Genomic DNA, 22286 nt, shown 5'->3' on the forward strand with positions numbered 1-22286 from the left:
AGGAATGGACACATCCAAGGTGAACATCCTACCATCCCTTCTGCCTCTAGCAATTAATTTGCAGCCATTACCGTATTCTTTAATAAAGCAACCATCTTTATTAAACCTCACCCTGCAGATTTTGTTCAGCCATCTGTCCCACAAACAAAAGATTCTTTGTTATTGACGGTACATGCAGTACATCATGCAGGCTCTTCTTCTTGCCATTAGGCATCATCAATGGAACAATTCCTGTGCGCTGTATATCATGCTATGGGTATCATCCCCAGTACACACATAACCATGTGAACCTGCAACCAACTCATCAAACCACTCTCCATGGGGTGTCATGTGATTAGAAGCCCTAGAGTCAATGTACCATCTCTCATCTCTATTCTGTTTAGGTGCATTCTTGGACACATGCTGCATGGCAAACAATCTGTCATCCTGCTCATCATGAGTACCACTAGAAGATGCATAGTGTCCATGCTGTTTGCCCTTTACCTTCATATCTCTTTGCTTCTTGAAATAATCCTTTTCTATGTGTACATATTTACCACAGTAATGATAGTCTTTGTCCCTGTTAGATTGATCATTTGACTGCCATGATGCACCACCTCTGCCACATGATCTCCCCCTGTCTCTAAAGCCGTCGGATCCACGTTGGCCCCCTGTGTATTTGTATCATGCCAATTACTCTGTTGTTGCTGTCCATAGGTGTTTCGAGTATCACCACAACCTCGAAACGAACCACAGCCTCTGCCACCTCTGCCACGCTGGCTAGAGTACAAAATAGTGTCTCTACTCTGAGATGCACTAGAACCTGTATTCAGTCCAAGCTTTACTTCTTCATGCAATAACAAAGCAACTAGCTCATCCCAGTCAGGGGTTTCAGCTCTAACAGAAATAGATGTATCGAATGCTTTGTATTCCTTGCCAAGTCCATTCAGTGTGACAGCAATCATATCATCTTTAGATACCTGTGATCCAATGGTGGCAAGCTAGTCTGCTATGGTCTTTACCTCTGTCGTATAAACGTGGATGCTTCGACCACTTCTAGACATGTTATTGAACTGCTGTTTTAGCTGAATCTTCCTTGCATGTGTTACATTTCCATAGTTCTTCATGAGTATGTCCCAAAGCATCCTTTGGGGACTCACATCCAGTGATTTGTATTGCCATAGCATCAGATATACATAAAGAAAACCAATGTAACACTTTGCATGCTCTCTCTGTCCACTGCTTATAAGCTCTTCTCTGATCTTGTGTCGATCTTTCAGCCATCTCAGGTTCAGCTTCATCACCTGTACATAGATCCCGATATCAACTGCCAACCAAAAAATTCTTCATCTTGAACTTCCACAAGGTAAAATTTTTGTTATCCAGCTTCTCTCCAACTATTTGGGTAATATTGTTGGTGCCCTGTGCATTAGCCATGGTTCAGTAGACTATGTCTGACTTCCTGCAAGCCAACAAGTATAACTGACCAAGTGTAGTCCTTATGATAGTTTTTCTACAACAAGTTCACTGTCAAAACCAAGGTATTTCAGCCCTTCAACATCTCAAAACAATCCACAAATAAGTAGTCCCACCTGTAGGTATGATGGTCAATACATATGCTATGTAGTTGCTTCAGCTTTATCTCCTGCAACCTTACTGTCAGAGTACATACATAACTCTCAGTGTGACCAGCAGCTTATTCAGTACCAAAACTGAGTCGTATACATGTCATACATGTCCCAAACCTTCATAGACATCTGCTAGTACATGTAGCAGTCCTCACATAACCATACATGCACAAATCAATGCATAAACAGCAAGTACAAGTGTCAAAACCCTTGCTCACAGGTTGCAGTCAGCAAATATTCAACATAACAAGCTTTATCTAGCTTCTCAAAGTCCACAAATCATGTCATACATTCACTTCAGTGTGTTGGGGTTCAGTACATGACCATATGGGCAACCACAGGCATCCTGTCTTTATGAATCCAAGTCAAGATGGCATTTACACTTAGCAGCCAACCAAGATAATGTTACTGCATTAATTTCCAACCTTAAAATTCAGCTTCCATGAGCACTCAATGCTCATCTTAATTCACAAAACATTTGCTAGGAATACCACCAATGCTATGGGCTACTGCTGCCATTCTTGAGAGTTCTACGCCTACCATCAATGGTAAGGACTATTTCAATATCTCTGTACTCACAAGGACCGCCGATGGTGATGAAGGCGGCAAGCATCAACTCATAGTAGGCACTGTCTCTCCGACGAAAAGCTCTACGTTCTGAAGGCTCAAGCTGATGGCAAAGTATATGCTGTCCTTTGATGTTTACAGCAGTTCTGGACTGTTCTCACTGGTCTGCACTTTCCTAGTATGCAGCCAATGTGTTGTTCTCTCCAGGCGAAGTCCACGCAGATAAATCGTGTGTTAAAACTACAAACGGTGCTCCAAATTGATGACGACCAAGCACTCTAATGTGCTCAATGAAGCTCCTGTATCCTCCCAAACATGCTACAGAACAAAGCTTGAGCAACAACAAGCTTAACCAATCAACGCATACCTTACGGGCGTCACTTTGCTGTGTTGCGCCATCGCATTTGTCACACATAAATAGCCTTGTCGCCACAGCCATAGCATACCCCATCTTCTTCTTCTTCATGACCAATCTTTTCAGCCCTCCACTACACAGAGGAGCAGAAAACAAGCCAAGACCTAACCCTAACTCTACCTCTTGCGAGCTTCGCCATGGCCAAGGATCCCGTCCGTGTTCTTGTTACCGGAGTTGCAGGCCAAATTGTGTTAGGCTCTAATACCATATTGGAAGAGAGGGAGAGACAGAGAAAGAGTGGAGTAGAAAAACCTTGAGCCTACAGGCTCACTTTCTCCTTCTATTCATTACTTTCACACTCATACACATGTACATAGAAAAGACCTACTCTGGCTAATATCTATCTATGATCGGCTTATTAACTACGGCACACATGTCCAGCTGTATCTAGCTATAGCTGGTGTCGGTCATGATCACACAACATAAAGACGACACACGCGGGGTGAGCTAGAGCTTGACTTCCAACAAAATGTACCTTCTTTACTCATCAAATTGAGTATCTTGGATTCATTGTCTCCAAAGATGGCATTTCAGTAGACCCCACCAAGATCAAAGATATTCTGGAGTGGCCACCCCCTAAATCAGTTCGTGAAGTTCGTGGGTTTTTGGGAATCACGGGATGGTATAGGATTTTTATCAAAGATTATGCCTTGGTAGCTGCACCTTTGACGGATCTTCTTAAGAAGGATTGCAAAATAGTGTGGGTGCCAATCCATCAAAATAGTTTTGATCAGCTCAAGGTCATTATTACTTCTGCCCCAGTCCTGAAACTTCCTAATTTCACCAAGGAATTTGAAGTGGTTACTGATGCCAGTAGTCTAGCACTTGGTGGTGTCTTAGGCCAAGAAGGAAGACCAGTCGCTTATACTTCCCGCAAGCTAAAGCAATATGAAGCAAATTATGCCACCCATGATTTGGAGCTCTTAGCAGTTGTTCATTGCCTCAAATTATGGAGACATTATCTCTTGGGGGGCAGTTGTTCATTGCCTCAAATTATGGAGACATTATCTCTTGGGGGGCAAATTCCAGCTTGTAATAACTGACCACAAAAGTCTGAAGTGGATCTTCACCCAGTCTAACCTCAACATGCTGCAAAGGAGATGGATTGAAATTCTACAAGAATATGACTTTGATATCAAATTCTACCCTGGGAAAGATAATGTGGTAGCAGATGCACTTAGCCGCAAATCTTTCTTAAGTGCAATTTCAATGCCAAATAATCCCATACTGGCCAAGGTGGAAGAAGTCTCATCTCATGATCCAGATTATCAGAGGATGATGAAGTTAGTAGAAGAAGGGGGAAATTCAGAGAAAGAGAAGAATCTAATCAAGGGATACTCCACTCATGAAGGAAGCCTCTACTTCAATCATAGGCTATGTATCCCTAAGGATCCTGCTTTAAAGAAGCTAATACTCCATGAAGCTCATGATAGTCCTACTGTGGGACCCCTAGGCTATGCAAAAACAATAAATGCCGTAAGAAGGAGCTTTCATTGGATAGGCTTGAAAAATGATGTCCTTCGGTACTTGAAGCAATGTCTCTCATGCCAAAGGGTCAAGATGCCTGGGAAACTTCAACCCTCGGATATTACCAAAGTAGCTCACCTTATACCACCAAAGAAGACCTTTAAAGCTTCTGATGGTGCTCGAATATTCATCAAGGAAGTCCTTAAACTTCATGGTCTCCCAAAAAGGATAGTAAGTGACCGGGATTTTGACTTCACTTCAAAGTTCTGGCAGTCTAAGTTTCAAGCCCTGGGAACTCAACTTTGCTTTAGCAGAGCTTATCATCCAGAGACCGATGGCTGAGAGAGTCAATCAAGTAATTGAAGACATTCTCAGGGCATATTGTGGACGGGAACCAAGAAGGTGGATTCAATACCTACCTCTGGTAGAATTTGCCTACAATGCATCTTATCATCAGAGCATAGGAATGTCACCATTCAAAGCACTCTATGGTGGGCAAGAATGCTTTTCTCCTCTAAATTTCTCTAATTTGACCATAAGAGTTGAGGCATCTAGGAAAATGCTCGAAGAGATAGAGGAACAAACCAAGGCAATCCAAAAGGATATTAAAGCTGCCCAAGATCAACAAAAGCATTATGCTGACACCAAGAGATCTGAATCAATAATTTTATGAGTTTTTATGGTATAAAAACTAATAATTTTATTATTTGAGTCATTTCTACTTAGAATCTTCAAATTTTGAGCCCAAATTTGAAATTTGCGTGCGATTTTACCCTAATATAGGATTTTAGAGCATTCAAAACGGACACCGGATCAAGCTTATACGCAAATTTCAGTCATTTTTAGTTAAAAAGTGACGCTGTTTAAACCTTAATAAATGCACGACTGGGCGTCCGATGGACAAACGGTCTGCACCCCAACGACCAAAAGAACCTGCCGGACCCCCATCTCATCCATTCGCTCATATCGACTTCATATCCATTCACATTCATATTTGCATTCATTATTCCCCACACACATCCACATTCGTACATCCACATTCACATCTACATTTATTCATCCATTTTCACATCCACATTCATACATCCACATCCAAATCCACATTCATACATCCACATCCACATCTACATTCATACATCCATATTCACATTCACATCCATACATCCATATCCACATTCCACATAATCATTCACATTCACATATATCCACATCCACATTCCATATCTACATCCATATCCCCATTCACACATCCACATTCATATTCACATGCATCCACATTCACATTCCATTCGCATCCTCATATCTATTTATAGAATACAAGAGAATTCTTATTTTCGATATAAGATTTCTTTACGCATTTATTTATGCATAAATTGCATTTTAAGGAGACTTAACACTTTCGAAATAAAAATCAATCTTTTATGCATCTTCCTATGCATAAATTCATTTTAAATGAGAATGACACTTTTGAATAGAAAATCAAATCTTTAATGCATCTTCCTATGCATAAAATCAAAATTGACAAAAATAACTCTTTTGAACTAAAAATAGATTTCTTTATGCATCTTTCCATGCATAAATCCAATTTAGTAGGAATTACACTTTTAGAATAAAAGAATTTTTCTTATGCATCCTATTTATGCATAAAATCATTTATGATGAAAGTCACTCTTTTAATATAAAAAATTATCTTTTATGCATATGATTATGCATACAATTATTCATGATAAAAATCACTCTTTTAATATAAAAGAATTTCTTTTATGCATCTAATTTATGCATAAAATCATTTATGATGAAAGTAACACTTTTATAAAAATAATAATCTTTTATGCATACTTCTATGCATGAAAATCAAATATGATAAAAGTAACACTTTTCTAATAAAATAATAATCTTTTATGCATACCATATACATGAAAATCAAATATGATAAAAATAACACTTTAATAATAAAATAATAATATTTTATGTATACCATATGCATGAAAATCAAATATGATAAAAATAATAATTTTATAATAAAATAATAATCTTTTATGCATACCATATGCATGAAAATCAAATATGATAAAAATAACACTTTTACAATAAAATAATAATCTTTCATGCATACCTCTATGCATGAAAATCAAATATGATAAAAGTAACACTTTTACAATAAAATAATAATCTTTCATGCATACCTCTATGCATGAAAATCAAATATGATAAAAGTAACACTTTTACAATAAAATAATAATCTTTCATGCATACCTCTATGCATGAAAATCAAATATGATAAAAGTAACACTTTTACAATAAAATAATAATCTTTCATGCATACCTTTATGCATGAAAATCAATTATGATAAAAGTAACACTTTTACAACAAAATAATATTTCGAAAAAATCTTCACCCCCAGGATAATGCGTCTTGAACAGATTATACTTAATTTCTAATGCACCTTCTGAAAATCTTTTTGAACTTCTGTTTCAAGGGAACTTATTTTAATAAGATGAGGTATTTTTCTATCCAAAAATATTTAAAATCTGAATATTATCTCTCTAGAATATTTTCTCTCTCTAGGCCAAAACATGTAGAAACAAGATCTTTTATATTTCTGAAGAGGGGAATGAATTACAGGGGAAGATACTAGACATCATGAGGGCTGGGGGGAGGAATCTTACATTCTACCCCACTTAAAAAACGCGAGATGTCCTCATCTCGCAGAGGTGGAGTATGATCTTTTTCATCTTCTTCTTCTTCTTCAATCACTTCCAGCGTTACTGCTTTGGAAGTGGACGGCCGATTTGGGAATAACTCTCTTTGATTTCCCCTATTCTGAGGTATAGGTCTTGCATTACTTGGGATTGAAACTGCATGTTGGAAAAAGGGTCTACCTCTGGGACTTCCCTGATTTTGGCGGATAGAACCGTGATTACTCTGGACGGAAGGGCCTGGAGTCTGGAATCTTGATCTCTGATTTCCTTGCCCTGAAAACCTTGATCCAAAAGGAGTTGGGCAATCCATACTGCGATGTCCAAATCCTTGACAGTTATAGCATTTCACTCTCTTGTTCAAGGGTGGAACTTCTGAAGTTGAAATCTAGGAAATTGAGTTTTGAAAAAAGGACATTTCTTCCATTCTGAAACTTCCCATATCCTGGGTTTAACCCTGATGTCTCTTAGGCGGAGGAAGGTTGGAATCACCTTTTGGGAATAAAAACCTTTTGAAAGGTGATAGTGCTGGCTTTGGCGAGACTTTGACATCAAAGGCTTTGGCGAAATCCTTCGCCAAAGCCATCCGAACTGCTTCGGCCATGGAAATAGGTTTGGCATTCTTGACTAAAGTATCTAATGGCTCGTTCATTCCCCGAATGAACCTGGCTATCAGCTGCTCCTCATCCAATTGAGGGGAATATTTAAGGAGAAGTGCAAAAGCCTGATGATACTCTTCAATTTTTTGGGTTTCCTGCTTTAGTTCCAAGAACTCATTCATCTTAGTTTCAAGAAAGCCTGGGGGACAAAACCTCTTTCTGAGCTAAGCCTTGAGATCGGTCCAGGTTTGGGTATTTCGGTCGAGACGGTTTGTCTCGCAATGGTTTCTCCATGCCACTCTAGCTGTCTCCACTATCTTCAGCCTTGCAAGAGCCATTTTGCTCTTCTCATTATACCCGGTGACATCGAAGTATTCTTCCATTGATTCGGTCCACTTCTCCACAGTCTCGCCCAAGTTTTCCCCTTTACCTTTGAAAGGTCTAGGCTGCGAACTATGAAGAGTTTTACGAACATCAAGGTTGAGCTCTTCTTCATCGAGTTGGGGGTTAACATTCCTACCATGACAACCTCGATCCATGTTCCTATCAATACGAAAATTCTTGTTAAGTCTATTTATTTATGATTCAAACCGAATTTTGATTCAACTGATTCCAGGGTTCTCTAAATAGGTCGGCTCCCCACAGAATCAAGGGATAAAGATACTCATATAGAATGCATTATCAGTTAATAATTCATTCAGAATATCTCATTCATATCTTTAAGACAGTAATGGTCCATTAGACTAAATTTTTCCATCTAAACAGTCCTCCATGGGGATTTCAAATTTTCAGGTTTTTATCATCTCTTAACTTGATCCACCGGTCAAAAGTTAACAGTAGTAATCTGGCAGCACAATCCAGTAACCTGATAGTGATAAGTCATTAACTTCATTCTAGCTACGAACATTATCACAGGGACTCGTCCCATTCATCCTCATTGCGGTTTCACTCACAGCTTATTACATTTCAACCAATTTTCAGGGATCATCATTTTTCAATCAGAATCCAAATCAACTCATTAGTTCTCAACCAGAATTTAAAAATCATATCAACCACATTCGAATTCATCAACTGGATAGCATTAATGCTTATAATTTCAAGTCTTAGATTTACTCGTATATACAGCTAGTAAAGAGCTGTAGTTATACCCTCAGTATATACGGGTAGTCACGGTCCTTGGAATTATAAGGTAAATACTATCATGTCTAGGCCTCAAGCAAGTCAGGGATTCCATACAATTGCGGTACTTCCACCTAAAGACCGAATTACCAAATTACGAATTTCGGTTTGAATATCAAATTGTATGAATTTTATCACACAATTACAACCTTTTAGTGCCTCTTGATAAATTTTTGACATATTTGGCTTCTCGGTTGATTCTCATTAGTCAAATAGCTCTGATACCAACTGTGAGATCCCTGTCCCCACCGTGCAACAGATTCGGGGGTGCTAGCAGTGGAAGTAGCACTTCTTGCACGGGGTAGGGTCCCACACTCGAGGCCTCACCCATGGATATCCGGACTAGAGACTAATCCATCGGTTTTTCCAAAACCGAACCCGGAAAACTTCCTTTGCCCGAAAAGCATAGGCGATTCCACCAGGATAACTTTTTCCAAACGTAGTCAAAAGCCTTAACTAACTGAACTGATCTGACCAAACTCGTAAGTTCCATAGTCAGATCAAGGGACAGATTGCACTTGGATCATAGAGACCAACGCTTTTTTCCTCATCGAGAGGCACAGCCATTGATCCTTTTTCCATAGAACAATTTTTGTCCGAGATTTAGTTCATCTATCGAACTAAACAGAAATTGAGTCTCGATTTAAGGATCCATCAGTCCAGCCTAACCCCATCCAGTCCCATGGGTTAGCCAACCGCCCAACCACTATAGTGATAGGATCCAATTAGGAATTTGGTTAGGTTTTGCCCCGGGTACCAGGGAAAAGAGTTCCCAGGCCCCCTAGCCGGAAGTTCATGCAAACATAAAACTAGTCACACCACTTACACACCTAATATGAAATTGCCTTTTTCTCAGCATTAGCTAACTTTAAAACAATCCTTTAATGAAACCATTATGTCACTGATGACAATCCTCAAAATCTTTGGTTGAATCCATATTTCCAATCATACATTCATCGGTGCACTTATGGCATCATTGGCAACCAGAACGCTTACCACCTATTCACTCAGGGGCCTTTTCAATAGTTCCTAGCTCATAGTAACCGATAATATTTTCACATATAAAAATCAAGATGGAATCCTCGTTGAAGATTAGCAAGATCAATCAACAGATCCATATAAGAGAGCCATGGACTCATCCGTTGAGGACCAGCAAGGTCAATCAACCAGATCCATGTCCGGTTTTAGAAAATAACTCTTACTCCTTATTCCAATATCTTCCCCACGACGCACGTGTGGGTATCTTCGGTGACCCAGAGCCTAAGCACCGTATGGTCAGCACCCTCTAGGATCCTTCGCAGGTCACCTAGCGCTTCACTCATAGGCCGCTTCCTTGGTCCCTCATCCACCGTACTGGAAGCTCACCATTTAAATCAAATCGAGGCTGGTCAAGACCTCGATCGACCTTGCTACGCGAGACGTCCTCCATTGACTCTCTGTCTCAGCAGTTACAACTTTTATCAGTTAGGTCTCCACGACCTTAATCACAAGATGGTCAAAATGCTTCCCCAGCATTCTTGACATAAAACAATCATTTACAAACATGTCACAAATACAGTTTCTATATTGAACTCTCACCTTTCCACATTAATCCATATTATTTAATCCAATTCCAATTCATATGTGTATCCATTCTTGACCAGATACATCATTTTCTATCCCATCACATAGGATTCATTCACTTCACATAACATCCATTCCTATCTTTCTTAATTTACATTACGTCTCCTCACATCCATTTCTCATTATATCTCATCCGTTCAGATCTTATATTATTCATTCACATTCTGATTCACATGACGTCTCATCTCATCCATTCGCTCATATCGACTTCATATTCATTCACATTCATATTTGCATTCATTATTCCACACACACATCCACATTCGTACATCCACATTCACATCTACATTTATACATCCATTTTCACATCCACATTCATACATCGACATCCAAATCCACATTCATACATCCACATCCACATTCATACATCCATATTCACATTCACATCCATACATCCATATCCACATTCCACATCCTCATTCACATTCACATACATCCACATCCACATTCCATATCTACATCCATATCCCCATTCACACATCCACATTCATATTCACATACATCCACATTCACATTCCATTCACATCCTCATATCTATTTATAGAATACAAGAGAATTCTTATTTTCGATATAAGATTTCTTTACGCATTTATTTATGCATAAATTGCATTTTAAGGAGACTAACACTTTCGAAATAAAAATCAATCTTTTATGCATCTTCCTATGCATAAATTCATTTTAAATGAGAATGACACTTTTGAATAGAAAATCAAATCTTTAATGCATCTTCCTATGCATAAAATCAAAATTGACGAAAATAACTCTTTTGAACTCAAAATAGATTTCTTTATGCATCTTTCCATGCATAAACCCAATTTGGTAGGAATTACACTTTTAGAATAAAAGAATTTTTCTTATGCATCCTATTTATGCATAAAATCATTTATGATGAAAATCACTCTTTTAATATTAAAAAATATCTTTTATGCATATGATTATGCATACAATCATTTATGATGAAAATCACTCTTTTAATATAAAAGAATTTCTTTTATGCATCTAATTTATGCATAAAATCATTTATGATGAAAGTAACACTTTTATAAAAAAAAATAATCTTTTATACATACTTCTATGCAATCAAATATGATAAAAGTAACACTTTTATAATAAAATAATAATCTTTTATGCATACCATATGCATGAAAATCAAATATGATAAAAATAACACTTTTAATAAAATAATAATCTTTTATGCATACCATATGCATGAAAATCAAATATGATAAAAATAACAATTTTATAATAAAATAATAATCTTTCATGCATACCATATGCATGAAAATCAAATATGATAAAAGTAACACTTTTACAATAAAATAATAATCTTTCATGCATACCTCATGAAAATCAAATATGATAAAAGTAACACTTTTACAGTAAAATAATAATCTTTTATGCATACCTCTATGCATGAAAATCAAATATGATAAAAGTAACACTTTTACAATAAAATAATAATCTTTCATGCATACCTCTATGCATGAAAATTAATTATGATAAAAGTAACACTTTTACAATAAAATAATAATCTTTCATGTATACCTCTATGTATGAAAATCAAATATGATAAAAGTAACACTTTTACAATAAAATAATAATCTTTTATGCATACCTCTATGCATGAAAATCAAATATGATAAAAGTAACACTTTTATAATAAAATAATAATCTTTTATGCATACCTCTATGCATAAAAATCAATTATGATAAAAGTAGCACTTTAAAAATAAAATAATAATCTTTCATGCATACCTTTATGCATGAAAATTAAATATGATAAAAGTAACACTTCGATAATAAAAACATAATCTTTTATGCCTAAAAATCCATTTTGATGAAAGTAACACTTTCATAATAAAAGAAAATTATTCCTTTATGCATAAAAATCTATTTTGATGAAAGTAACACTTTCATAATAAAAGAAAATTATTCTTTTATGCATAAGAATAATAATAAACAATATGCATCTTCTATGCATGAAAATGACACTTTTAGAGTATAGAATTGATAGGAATTACTCTTTTAGCATAATAAAAGATAATTCTTATTTCCAAAAATTTTGCCATAACCTCCTTTGTATGGCTGACCATTTTTTAAATTTTTCTACTTAATTTTGTCTTAAAAATTAACTCTAATTGATTTAAAGTAATCTATACTAATCAAAACTCACTTATAAAAGAGAAAACATTATAAAAAGTTTAATTCTAATAATTTTTACTTAACTAGGATAAAGAAGGCTTGATTCTAAGAAGAGAGAGGGGAAAAGCCTTTCGATCAAGGCATAACATCCATTTATCACTTCAAACAATCATAAACATTAGAAAAACATAAAATCAATAAAGAAAAATACAAGAATCTCTACTTACATAATTTCTTGGAGCTTTCCTTTGGCTTGATGGTTTGAGGGTTCAACTCTTGTTTGTAACAAGAGTGGCCACCAATCTTTGGAAGAGGGAAATGTCAAAAACTAGTGAATTATTAATAAATTCATAGTTCTTGGCTTGGGAGGAGCAGAGTAACAATGCATAAAACACTATTACATTTCAACAAATGGGAGGGATTCTATTTATAGGAAAAAGTGAGCCTCTAACCAAGCCAACTTATTCTAGAATTTTCCAGATCAGTTTGGTCAATTTTTGACCATTTTTGGGTCAGTTTTGGTCACTTTTTGGATCTAGTTGAAACAGGAGAGAGGAGAGATAAAAATATCTCATGATTTGGGAGTTTAAAACTCATTCAAGCATGTGAAATAGGTGCCCTCTTCATGAGGGAAATTCCCCCATGCAGAGGTATCAAAAATGCATCATTTCACCTAAATATCTCTCTTTTTTAACTATTAACCTTGTCCTTAGTCATCTCTTCATCTTATGTGAGTATTTACTCATTTTTGGGAGATTTTTCTTTTATTTCTTCATTTATCTCCTCCCTACATTTGGATGAATCTTATTGGTCCATAGGAACCTTAATTTAAAATTTCAAAAAAATCTTCACCCTCAGGATAATGCCTCTTGAACAGATTATACTTAATTTCTAATGCACCTTCTGAAAATCTTTTTGAACTTCTGTTTCAGGGGAACTTATTTTAATAAGATGAGGTATTTTTCTATCCAAAAATATTTAAAATCTGAATATTATCTCTCTAGAATATTTTCTCTCTCCAGGCCAGCTAGAAACAAGATCTTTTATATTTCTGAAGAGGGGAATGAATTACAAGGGAAGATACTGGACATCATGAGGGCTAGGGGGAGGAATCTTACAATGTATTTGGTTGAGTACCTTTCATATTGTGTGTACTCTTATCTTATATATGGTGTGTTGAGTGTTGAGTGAAGTAGAAGAAGATTTTCAGCCTCTCACCTTGTGCGTTCTCTATTAGGGTTTTGTGTGTGTGTGTGTGTGTGTGTGTGTGTGCGCTTGCAAGAGCTCAAGCTCTCTTCCCCCCTGCGTCTTTTCATGGTATCAGAGCCTGGTTTATGCTAAGGGCTGAGCTGCAAGCAAGAGAACCACAGGAAGCGGTACGAGGGTAAGAGCTTCAACTACTCTTCCCTATTTGTGTTGGTGACTACACCCTTGTCGGGAGCTCTACAGGAGGCACTGGTAACGATCTCTGATTGAGGAGCTTTCTTTGCGAGAGTAAAGCTATAGGACAACTATACCGTCCTATCGGACAAAATTTTTCTGGCTGAAAACGCGTTTCGGGCGCGTTTGGACGTCCGTTTTTCAGAAAGCAGGCGATTTTGAGTGCTGCGGGTAAGTCATCGATTCTCTGCAGAAATCTGTTTTAAGAACTGCAGGAAGACAGATTAGCTATGCAGACACTGTGTGTGCTGCAAAGAGATCAACAATTGCCATTGGGTGTATGTATGCATATTGAAGTCACTGGTTGTGACATTTGAGAGTACTACAGTACCGCTGCAGAAAATATAGCAGTTTGTGTGGGACAAACCAGAGTGTTGTTTCTGGTAAAATTGTGTGTCTGGCAAGATGTCAAATGATGGCATAACCCAGATTGTGGCTGAGAATCTTGATAAGAATAACTTCCATGCTTGAAGGTTTAGGTTGACGAATTTCCTGATGGGAAAGGGATATTGGGACTACATAGAAGGTGAGCATGAAGAGGCACCAGAGATACCGGACATAAATCTGACTGCTGCAGATGTGAAAGAGTTTAAAGATTGGAACCAAGGAGCCAGGAAAGCTATGTATTGGCTCTCTATTAGTATATAGGACACCATGATTGGGCACATTCAGGATGCCAAGTCCCCCAAGGAGGCGTGGGACACCTTGGTAAAACTCTATGAAACAAATACCAAGGCACGTAAGATACAGTTGAAGAATGAACTTCATACTATGGAGAAAAAGAGCATGTTTGTGAATGACTATGGAGAAAAAGAGCATGTCTGTGAATGACTATGCATTGAAGATAAAGGGTATTGTGGAATCCCTTGCATCTATTGGTGTGTCAGTAGATGATGATGATAAGGTGGAAGTCTGTCTACATGGTCTCGGGCCACAATACAAGGCATTCAAGACATCTATTTAGACTCAGAAAAACATTCCCAACTTTACAGATTTGTTGTCTATGCTGATTATAGAAGAGAAGAGCTTGGGTGAAGACCAACAGTCTTCATCACAAAACAAAAATAGTTCAGAGCAACATGTCTTCTACATAAGTTCAAGAAGAGGACAAGGTAGAGGAGGCCGTGGACGCGGTCAAGGAGGTGGCCGAACAAGTAATCAGAATTATGGCCAGCAATAACAACAACAGTCCCAGAATACACAACAACATCAACAACACATAGGTGGAAGAGGTAAATTCAGTGGCAAGGGGAGTCAAAGAGGACATGGAAATTGGCAAAGGCAATATAATGATGCACGTGAATGCTTTTATCGAGGTAAGCTTGGACATGTGCAAGCAGAATGTTATAAGATGCAGGCTGATATGCAAAATGGGAAAGTGTAGCAGAACAACTATACATCCTCAAGCAGAAACAATGAGGATAATGAAAGGTTGTTTGTTATGCAGCATGTCATGAATGCCATGTCTGAAAATGTTTTAGTTGGCCAGATGATTGAGCAGGGTTTGCAAGTTTGGTTTAACCCTGATGGTTGTTATATTGAAGACTTTAAAGACAAGTGCAGGTTGGTTGCAAAAGGCAACAGAGTGGGCAGAATGTTTACGTTAAATGTAGACATGCCTGAAATGAGTGCTGCGATGTTTGCAAATTGTTCAGGAATCGTTGCAGACACAGACATTTGGCATAAAAGAATTGGACATGTGAATGTGCAGAGAATGAAGTCTATGCAGACTAAAGAAATTGTGACAGGGCTGCCAAAATTTAAAGTGGAAGGTATGCAGAGAATATGTGAAGCTTGCCAATTTGGAAAGCAAACAAAGCATGTATTTCCACGTAACAGATATGTGAGCCAAAATGCACTAGATGTTGTGCATTCAGATGTATGGGGTCCTACGAAGACCATGTCTATGGGCGGCTACAGGTATTATGTGACATTCATCGATGACCACACAAGGAAAGTGTGGGTATATTTCATGAAGAAGAAGAGTGAGGTATTCACTCACTTTCAGAATTTCAGAGTTTTGGTTGAAAAGCAAACAGGGAAATATGTAAAGTGCCTAAGGTCAGATGGAGGGGGAGAGTACTTCTCCAATGAGTTCTCTGAATTTTTGAAGAAGAATGGTATTTGGAGACAGTTTACATGCAGATACACTCCGTAGCAAAATGGAGTTGCTGAGCGAAAAAATAGGCACATTGCTGAGATTGTGCGAGCATTGATGGAAGAGAAGAATATGCCGCATAGTTATTGGGCTGAGGCTGTTTCTACAGCATTATACATCATGAACAGGACTCCAACTGTAGCCATACATGATGTAACTCTAGAGGAGAGGTTTACTGGTAGAAAACCTGATTTGTCTCATCTGAAAGTCTTTGGATGCATTGCATATGTGCATGTGCCAGATGAGTTAAGATCTAAGCTGGATCCAAAAGCTGAAAAATATGTGTTTATTGGATATTCCCTTGAGCAAAAGGGATACAGGTGTTATAACCCTGCTACACGTGAGTTGAGGGTAAGCAGGGATATTGTCTTAGATGAGATGAGCAGGCTGGTATGCTGCTGAAAAAGAAGCTGTTGGGACTGATGTGAGTGGAAGTGTGGTTGCACAGAATGCAGGTCAACAATCATAGTCTTTGAGTGGACGAGGAGAGTCCTCATCTAGTGGGTCTGTTGATAAACCATGGAGTGGATGTACTAATCACATTTGTAGGACTGGTATTATGATGCAGCCTGCCATTCCATGGTCTATCCACAATAGACCCACTAGATGAGGACTCTCCTAGTGTGAAGAGACTTACAGCAGCCCTCAACCCTTCTCCCCTCTAGCAAAAAGTTTTTGTGTTAAGGACATCTCACAATCCCCCCCCCTTTGCGTGGACTTTAGTAAGAGATTTTAGCCTTAAGAGAGGGTTCATGCACTGTGGTCTTTTGCTCATACGGTGAGCAAACGACGGTGAGCAAACGATCTCAGAATTGAGATCTGACTGAAGTATTTCGATCGTGCGATGACGAGCCCTACAAGATGACATCCAAGATGGCCCCTTCCCGAAAATGTCAGAATATTGCCTCGAGAGGAGCATGCAACAACGAGATTAGAGAAGATGCTCCCGATGCGGCCCCAACCCTCCCTTTACAAGCTCCTCAAGGAAATGGTGGGCAGGTTAGCTTGGTTATCTTTTAAAGAAGAGTTTTTTTTAAATATTAGTGTTAATAAATGTGTATCTTTTCCTTTTAAAATAAAATAATGACATAAAATTGTATGAAGTTACGAATTGAGTGATGCTGTATTCAATGAATTGCATTGAAATTGTTATCTTTAAAGAGTGGAAGTTTTTCCTGGCTTCGACGCTAACTCCGTTCCGTGCTTGTGTAGTCAGGCGGCATCGTTAGAAAAGCTTGGGAATGGTCCAAGGTATCCCTCATACCATTGGGAGAATAAGGTTGGCCGATTGAGGTGAGAGATTATGATGCTGTCTAGTTCTGAGGGCCCAGGCTAGTCGCCCTCTCACACTCGCTCGATCCTCCTGCCCCTCAGAGGGATGTCTACACACTAGGGTGGGCTTGAGTCCTTGCCAGCAGCAGCTGCCCGACGATGAGCTGTATGGTCCCGTAGGGTTTTGCCCAGCATGTAGAGGCTAAAAGGCCGAATTCTAGATCATCAAGCAGTATAAAGAAAAAGAATAAGAGAGCTGGTTTGGCTTGTATGAAATTGATTCATGTATAAACTTTTTTATAAATCTTGTCTTTGGCATTATTAAACTGTGGGAAAAGGTTGTTTTAACAAACCTTATGAAAAGGGCCTTAATTAAGAAATATGTTTGTTTATATCAAACAATGTGGTAGGATTAATTAGAAAACAAATTGACGTGTGAGTAGGGTGAAAAGTGGGAGGATGGAATGCCCCGACGACACCATCCTACGGACGGGTGGACCCGATTAGTCGGGTAGCTTTCCAACAAATTAAGTGAAAGCCCTATGCTAGATAAATAGGTTCTTGGGTAACTCTATTCGAGAAGACTAGGCCAGTGGCTGTGCCTTGCATGGATGAGGAAAAAAAGTGTTGCCTCTAGAAATCAAGTCTAGTAGTTGCCCAATTTATGATCAATTACCCTATGGGTGATTTGATTTTTAGAAGATCACACTCCTCCTGCTTGCGGGATAGGACTAGGTCTTACCTATGAATCGTATCCTTGAATCTCTACATGGTCAAGGTGTTGATAAATAGGAAATTTTCTCCAAGTTAAGACTTAGTGGACTACCTTAAGTGTTTCCCCTATTTTAGAAGGGGGAACCTTACAATTGGTATCAGAGCCAAATTAGCTCCTAGGAATCGCCATTTAAGGCTTGTTTTGCAGTGAATGTTTTACCTAACATAATGCTAATTAATAAAAACATCCTACAAAAAAAATAAGTTGAATTAATGTTTGAATGATTGTAGGAAGAGGAAGATGCCTACTCGAAGTTTCTAGTTTTCCAATGCATCTTGGAGACTGCTAGAAGTCACTCCTCAAATTTTGAGTTTCGTGACACCATGGTGCAGATACTAGAGAAGATGTCCCTCCCTCATTTCTCTTGTATTGAAAGAGGATGGGGTAGAGATTTCTGGAGTCGTGGGCCGAGATATTTCTTCATCCGTGCAGATCGAATTGGGAACCTTACCATCGACCTAAAGCGGATTCGTTGGATTGAAAAGTTGAAGATGATCCGTTTCATCGGTACCCCCAGGGCCGACACCTCTGTGAATATAGATGGGATTCGCATTCCTCACGATCGCTGGGTGTATGACCAAGTGATGCAAGTCTTACCTGCTTACAGAGTAGCTGTGTTGGGACCTACCCCAATTCAGAGTCTACCACCCTTACCATCAATTTTTAGAGTCTTAGAAACTACAATGGAACCTCCATATTTCACTTGTGGACCGCTCTACCCTTATGTCATAGTCAAGCTTAGGAATTTTCCTTGATGGCAAATAAGACTAATTATATTAGTCTCAGATCTTTGTAATAAAACTCATCCTTGTAAATATTTAGAAATAAAATGATTTCAATGTTTTACTTTCCAAAATAAGCGTTGTGCAAGTATGAATCTTGTAATCTTAAAATTGTTTTTACAATGATGGCCAGGGCGATCACCCTCTATTTCCCAATGCCTTTACACTGATATCCAGGAGAAGAAGCTCCTGCTCAAGCAAATGCAACCTCCCTCCTCCTTTAAAGGAGAAGGTTCAAAAATTGAGAAGGATGCTGAAGTCTGGATTGAAGCGATGGACGATTATTTCTCTGTCGCCGGTACTGGAGTAGAAAATCAGTCTATGCTTGCACAGTTTCGCCTCATCGGAGATGCTAAACTCTGGTGGAAATAGTGGTGCCATGACAAGGGAGTCATCGAGCATTCTCAAATGTGGGAAGACATCAAGCAGGCCATGAAGGAAAGATATCTTCCCCCTTCCCATGAATCCATAAAGATGAATGAGTTTTTTTTGTCTTAGGCAGTGCAGCTTAACTCTTGAGGACTACTATTCCAAATTTATTACTCTTCAAAAGTATGCCCCAGTTATGACTACTTCCCAGCAAGTGGCTCGTTTCTGCCACCAAGGAATAAATGAACCCTTAGATTCCCGCCTTGAAGCAATGAGGCCAAGCTCATTTACAGGATGCTCTCATATGAGCAAAGCCCCTTGTGAAAGAATTGAGGACTGACAAACCTAAGCCTCAAAAGAGATCTTACCCTGAGGCAAATCCTAAAGATCAACCCTACAAGAAACCCCAATAGAATTTCCCCTACTACAACAGAGAGTGACAAAGCAACTCTTTTTTCCCCCACTCGTAATGCTGCTTCTTCCAGATAAGGCCCTCTGTGTTTTGAGTGCAATGAGCTGGGACACTTTAGGGCCAACTGTCCCAAGATGGCAACATCATTTTCCTAAGGTGGAAGAGGAAATCAAGGCCACCATGGAACCCCTATCCACCAAGGTGCAAGAGGCGGTGGGCATGGCAAAGGCCGCGGAGGAGCAGTTTCTAGGACCGCCTGTATTATAAGTGAAGAACTGACCTTGGAAATGGCTGAAGAAGAGCATGCCACCGTCCATGCAGCAGTAGAACACCAAGGTCCGAATAAACAATTTGGTGTAATCCAAACCCCAGCCACTCATCACACGGTAAGCCATTTCAGCTTTTGATTGATTGTGACAGTACCCACTAATTTCTTTCTCCTAGGTGTTTGCAAAAATTAAACTTGGGTCAAAAAATAGCTAGAAGAATGATTGTAGAGTTAGCCAGTGGGAAAGAAGTAGTATCTCGCCACTCTATAGGAGACCTTGATTTTGAGCTCATGGCCACTTTAGAGTCTTACCATTAGGAATTTATGATGGAATCCTTGGGATGGATTGGTTAATTGCAAACAAAGCTAACATTCATTGTAACTAGGGGAGTATCACTTTTGAAAATGAGCATGGCCAAGTAATATCCATTCAAGGGATAACAGGGAAACCTAAATCTAGGGTAGTCAAGGCAAAACATCTTCTCAAGGGAACACGTAAGGGTCAGCAAGTTTTCTTAGTCAAGCTCAACAAAACCATTAAACCTAGTAAGGAGACAGAACCCTCTTGGCTCCAAGAATTCTCTGACATCTTCCCTGAGACAAGCTTACAGGGCTATGGCCTCCTCGAGAAGTCAATCATGAAATCGAGGTGATCCTTGGGGCTCAACCCGTCTCAAAAATGCCCTATAAAATGTCCCTTCCTGAAGCCATTGAACTTAAAGAGCAACTTTCCCAACTCATTGAGCAAGGATTCGTATGCCCCAGTAGCTCTCCTTGGGGGGCACCTGTTGTTTTCCAAAAAAAGAAGGACGGAACTCTCCGCCTCTGCATAGATTATCGAGGACTAAATCAAGTCACTCTCAAGAATAAGTATCCTATCTCTCCCATCGACGAACTTCTTGACAGGCTTCATGGGGCCAAAGTCTTCTCAAAAATAGATTTGAGGTCTGGTTACTATCAAATCAAAGTCAAGGAAGTAGATATACCAAAGGCAGCCTTCAATACCCGTTATAGCCACTATGAGTTTACTGTAATGTCATTCGGGTTAACCAATGCTCTTGCAACCTTCAACCGCCTAATGCAAGATATATTCCGTCCTTACTTGGATGAATTTGTGCTTGTTTTTTTAATGACATCTTAATCTACTCCAAATCAATGGAAGAGCATGAGGAGCATGTGCGTAGAGTTCTGCAATTGTTGCGCAGACACACTCTATGCCAAGAAGAGCAAATGTACCTCCTTTAATGAATTTGTGCTTGTTTTTTTTATGACATCTTAATCTACTCCAAATCAATGGAAGAGCATGAGGAGCATGTGCGTAGAGTTCTGCAATTGTTGCGCAGACACACACTATGCCAAGAAGAGCAAATGTACCTTCTTTACTCATCAAATTGAGTATCTTGGATTCATCGTCTCCAAAGATGGCATTTCAGTAGACCCTGCCAAGGTCAAAGATATTCTGGAGTGGCCGCCTCCTAAATCAGTTCGTGAAGTTCGTGGGTTTTTGGGAAGTATAGGATTTTTATCAAAGATTATGCCTTGGTAGCTGCACCTTTGACAGATCTTCTTAAGAAGGATTGCAAAATAGTGTGGCTGCCAATCCATCAAAACAGTTTTGATCAGCTCAAGGTCATTATTACTTCTCCCCCAGTCCTCAAACTTCCTGATTTCACCAAGGAATTTGAAGTGGTTACTGATGCCAATAGTCTAGCACTTGGTGGTGTCTAGGAAGACCAGTCGCTTATACTTCCTGCAAGCTGAAGCAATATGAAGCAAATTATGCCACCCATGATTTGGAGCTCTTAGCAGATGTTCATTGCCTCAAATTATGGAGACATTATCTCTTGGGGGGAAAATTCCATCTTGTAAACTGACCACAAAAGTCTGAAGTGGATCTTCACCCAGCCTAACCTCAACATGCGGCAAAGGAGATGGATTGAAATTCTACAAGAATATGACTTTGACATCAAATTTTGCCCTGGGAAAGATAATGTGGTAGCAGATGCACAAATCTTTCTTAAGTGCAATTTCGATGCCAAATAATCCCATACTGGTCAAGGTGGAAGAAGTCTCAACTCATGATCTAGATTATCAGAAAATGATGAAGTTAGTAGAAGAAGGGGGAAATTCAGAGAAAGAGAAGAATCTAATCAAGGGATACTCCACTCATGAAGGAAGCCTCTACTTTAATCATAGACTATTTATCCCTAAGGATCCTGCTTTAAAGAAACCAGTCCTCCATGAAGCTCATGATAGTCCTACTGCGGGACACCCAGGCTATGCAAAAATATTAAATGCCATAAGAAGGAGCTTTCATCGGGCAAGCTTGAAAAATGATGTCCTTCGGTACTTGAAGCAATGTCTCTCATGCCAAAGGATCAAAGCTGAAAGGATCAAGATGCCTGGGAAACTTCAACCCTTGGTTATTTTTAGTTAAAAAGTGACGATGTTTAAACCTTAATAAATGCACGACTGGGCGTCTGATGGAAGAACGGTCTGCACCCCAACAAC

Source organism: Cibotium barometz, chromosome 15 (assembly GCF_041138505.1).
Source record: "Cibotium barometz isolate CiBa-2024 chromosome 15, ASM4113850v1, whole genome shotgun sequence".
NCBI classification, from domain to species: Eukaryota; Viridiplantae; Streptophyta; class Polypodiopsida; order Cyatheales; family Cibotiaceae; genus Cibotium; species Cibotium barometz.